The sequence below is a fragment of the Mauremys reevesii genome, linkage group 3 (genome assembly GCF_016161935.1).
Source record: "Mauremys reevesii isolate NIE-2019 linkage group 3, ASM1616193v1, whole genome shotgun sequence".
Taxonomy (NCBI): domain Eukaryota; kingdom Metazoa; phylum Chordata; order Testudines; family Geoemydidae; genus Mauremys; species Mauremys reevesii.
The window spans coordinates 143,925,302-143,929,922 of NC_052625.1; the positions used below are offsets into that span (position 1 = coordinate 143,925,302).

Here is a 4,621-nt window from a genome sequence, read left to right on the forward strand (position 1 = left end):
TTGGTTGCATACTAGTTGACACTGTTGGTGCATAACAACATGGCAATTCTTGCTAGCAACATTATTTCATATAATTAATCAATGGCTTGAACACAGCTGCCTGTGAAGGAATGTACCACCCCTTTAAGGGACAGGTTGCAGCCTACAGCTGGGAAACCCTGCTGTGTAATCAACCCCAGCCCACCCTGGGCAATATAAACAGGAAGATGGGAAATAAAAGTCATGCAGGCAGGGGGTGTTCTTTCAGGGTCCAGGAGACTAGACTAGGAGACTGATTGTTAAATATGGGAGCTCTGCGCCAGCATCCTGAGGTGAGAAGCTTCTGAACTGTTTGTTGTAATTGCTCTTGTCCTGTATTAAGAAGGGGACATACTATTTTGTTAAGATGTGTTGGTTTCTCCTTGCCCTGGGCTGTTACATGACCCTATTGCTGTCACTCAGGGGAAATTAAGGTGAGGCACCCTGCAGTACTACAATGGCCCATAAAGTGATGTGTAGGGACTTCCTGTACCTTTATGCTCCCCTACCACCATGAGGAGATTTTAGAGATAATTCCCAAATGTTCATCTCAGTATGGTCGAGGTTTATACTTAAAAAACCCCACAAAAAACAGGTTTCTATCAATCTTAATTTGAGAAGAGAAGCCTCGCTCTCAGCCAGGCACATCAAAGCTGATATGATGGAAGCGGTGCTCTGAATGAGCACTTCTCTGCCATCTAGTGACAAACTAGGGAGGAGTCTTCAGGAGCAGAATATATTTGCATAGACACACCAGCTTTGCCTAGATGATCAGCTCTGCCAAAGTCATCATTTTTGGCCGTTTGGGGTTAAGATTCATGTTAGTCTGGTGGTAGTGCAGGGGTAATTAAATATTGTTCTGCTGCTCTTTACTCATATAATCAGGATTATACTCAATATGCCCTAATTGGAGTGGAGGGAGTCACCTTGACTCAACCTCACATGCTAAGCAGGGAATAATGGTGCCAAAGGGGGCAGATGTTCCTAACTGGTGCTGTGGATCTGTTTAAAGGATCCTAGCAGCCATTTGATCCTTTCCCCCCCGCCCCCCCAATATTTAAAAACAGCTCTGACTAGACTCAATGGAGAGTCTTGGCTCTTTCTCAGTGATCACTAGAGGTGAGATCACTGATAATCTGATCTAAGAGGGGCTCAACCTTTGCTCTGGTACGAAGACAGTGTTGTGGTGAAAAGACGGCATAGAGAAGGCCACAGCAGGGAGGTTCCCCTCTCCACAGTGAAATCACTAAAATCTGGGCTAAGTGGTAGAACCTCAGAACGCAGCATTGCAGCTAGAGGTGGCGGAAGCAGCGCCAGTGGCACAAAGACAGTGACAAGCAGTGGTGAGTAGAGGTGGAGAGGCATCAGTCAACCACCCACTCCCTTGCACTCTGGGACATTGCTGACCTTGGACAACAAACGATGAGAGGGTGGAATGGAGACAAAAGGGGAATGGCATATTAAAAACAGTCGTCCAGTGGACTTTCACACGGCAAGGGGAAAACGGAGGCAAAGAACACTGCCCAGCATACTGTGGGGTGGATGTTTTGCATACTTTCAAGTTAGTGTTGCTATGTTTCCCAAACTAATGCAGACCTTTCTTCTTTTAATGAAAACTCTTTTGTTATACACAAACTCAGTGGCTATGACTGGGGAAGTATGGCCTCTTAGAGGTGTCCAGGATTTTTTTTTCCTGTTCCCAGATTACTGGCTGGGGTATTAAATCAGTTCTCTTTTGTAACATTAAGAAGAACCCCTAAGTATTGAATCCAGCCCTTTTGCTGCCTACACCACACAGCAGAAGGTTTACATACAATTAATATTACTAGCCTTGTGACTAGCCTTGTGACTATCGCAGTAATGTAAAGCTACTTGCAAACTATCAGTATTTGAATGGCAACTCCAGTACTCCTAGTTTTCTAATGTTTATGTGTCAAAGTGAGATATGCATCTGAGTTTTATCAATTCCCTTCATAATTTTGAAAGCCTCTGTTACTGTAGGCTGTTATCTGAGGAGAGATGAATAGCTATCTTGCAGTTGCTGCTGGGTTAATGTGTTAGAATAGCTATGAATCTCAAGCAGTACCAGGATCGCAGGATAAAAAATAAAACCACCTTTGTCAACCACCTTTGTTTTAGTTAGCAGAAGCCTGCAATGGTGATACAGACAAAATCCACATCAGAATGAGGAAAGGAGAGTAAAGACACATCAGAGACTGAGCTGGGCAGCAATGGTTCATGCTGTACAAAGCCGTGACACCATCTTTAGACTCCAAGGAATAGGAGAGGCTTTATAATCTGACAGATCAGAGGATTGGAAGCATTATCGCAACTTCCTGATAGGATTCTCTGGAGGGCCTGCCTGGCTTATTGTTTGGACTGCCCACCTGCCATTTGCTGCCTCTCATTATATAAACATGCTACTGTGCGCTGCAATGGGGAGTGCCGCAGATCAGCTCTTCCTGCATGACACAGGACTGCTTTAAGATGAAAAAAGCCAGGAGAGGGCACCCAGGATCAACTCCAAGCCCCTGCATCTCCTCACCTTTTCTCTACAAAGCGCTGCATTCCTATCTTCAGTAGATGTGATTGAATGCCATACCATGCTATTAGTTTAGACCCTAATTCTGCTTGGGTCAATCTGATTGATGTACCAGTGCTATACTCAATAAAGTCTTTGGAAACAAAGTGTGGCCATTTCCAGCAAAGGACACTTTAGCTATTGGTTGGAGGAAGTTTTTGTTTAAGTGAGAAAACAAATAGATTCTCTGGTCCCTTTCTGCCAGCCCTGTCAAGTGCATGCAGTGTGCTGAATAGGATTTATCACAGGCTAAGGGTGGGACATTTTGTGGGTTGTCTCTTCCGGACAGACATTTCAGGCTGAACTGTTTAATTAGTTTAAATGCTGCTGTACTGAAGTGTGGGTGAATTATGTGCAAATATATCTGAGGTCTTGCATTTCTTGGGCTGCCAAAAGTTGGTAGTGGTGTCGAAAGCAATGAAATGGAAACAATTTTTAATAGCTATAAAAGTGTTCCCAAGGTTAGATTGCTAAATTGTAATAGCAGTTTAATGAATATTTATTTGAAAAATACTATAACTTTGGAATCACAATTTAGGAAAAAATGTCCAGATGTTTATATTTGCAAAGTTAAGTTAATAGCATGCTATTATATAATACAGCACAAGTGAAAATGTTTTGTACACATCAGCCACTCTTTTAAAACCACACTTTACTGAATAAAAATACACAGTAGGAAAAGCCATTGTGCTACAGAACTAGAGCAAAAATATAATCAGGATAAAAGTGTTACAGTAGCTATATATACAAGCTTTCAAAATTCAATTCAGAGTTAGCTCTTTGTTTGGCAAGGTCTGAAGGAAAATATTCTAAAATAATAATTGTAACAAATTTAGGCCCCGATCCTGCAAAGACTTCAAGCATGTGCAGAACTTTCTGCACTGCGAGTACTCCCCTTGACTACAGTGGGACTACGTACGATGTGTGAGCTTCAGCAAATACATTAGTCTCTGCAGAATCGGGGGCCTTCCATATTATGAGTAACTGTTGGCATTAAAAGTGAAAAAGGACCAAACAGCTGTCAACTGTACAGCATATAAAGTGTTGAAACACTTCAGTCACATCACTTTTTTCCATGGACACATGTTACAGGGCTTGTAGTTGAATATGTGTATATAAAAACAGACAGGGATGGCCCTTAGTCACATTCATCAATAGTTACTATACTGTGGTGTCTGAGATACTACACTCATTTTCCTATGCCTATAACAGGAAGTAACTATAGCATCTCTTATTACACATTTGTACCACACAGTGTGCGTGTCTATATTATATGCATATTAGAGGACACAGCTTAATTCTAATCTAGCAGCCCCTTCCCTTCAGACCCAAAAGTCTGAGTGAGTATATTTGGAGGAAGAGTTTAGTTAAGCTTAGCAGAAGGGCCAAGTGTGACATTCCTTTTTGGATCTGGCTTCCAGTCCATTACCCCCCCTCCCAAATTTCAGGTACGCTTGGTGTAACCGTGCCTTTGTGGGTCACATCTGAGATACCAAATTCAGGACAAACTTCTGAGAAATAGGGTAGACATACCCCAAAACTGGAGGTTATTCTCCCATGAGATATACAAAACCAGCAACAAAAGTAACCTTCTGTTTCACCACACTGGCTAACAAGAAGTCAAAAAACAGATTCCCGAAGCATACCAATCCTTGTATCACCACCAAAAACACTAGGCTTAGGCCTGGTCTATACCAGGGTGGGAGGGAGGAAATTGATTTAAGTTACACAACTTCAGCTACGTGAATAACGTAGCTGAAGTCGACGTACTTAGATCTACTTACCACAGTGTCTTCACTGCTGTAGGTCAACTGTTGACACTCCCCCATCAACTCTGCCTATGCTTCTCACTCTGGTGGAGTAACGGAGTCTACAGGAGAGCGCTCGGCAGTTGATTTATCGCGTCTTCACTAGACGCACCTCACTGTGGTGCTGCTGGCCATTGGCATGTTCTTCACTGCCTGGTTCTTCATCTATGAAGTGACTTCCACTAAGTACACACGGGACATCACTAGACGCGAA

At 42.8% G+C, this 4,621-nt stretch overlaps 1 long non-coding RNA gene across 1 annotated transcript; it reads left to right on the forward strand.

The window, feature by feature from the left end:
• Positions 1-221: 221 nt before the first annotated feature.
• Positions 222-3,285, forward strand: LOC120402071. Its single transcript, XR_005596946.1, has 2 exons — positions 222-311; positions 2,158-3,285. It is a non-coding gene; the product is annotated as an uncharacterized LOC120402071 (long non-coding RNA).
• Positions 3,286-4,621: the final 1,336 nt, after the last annotated feature.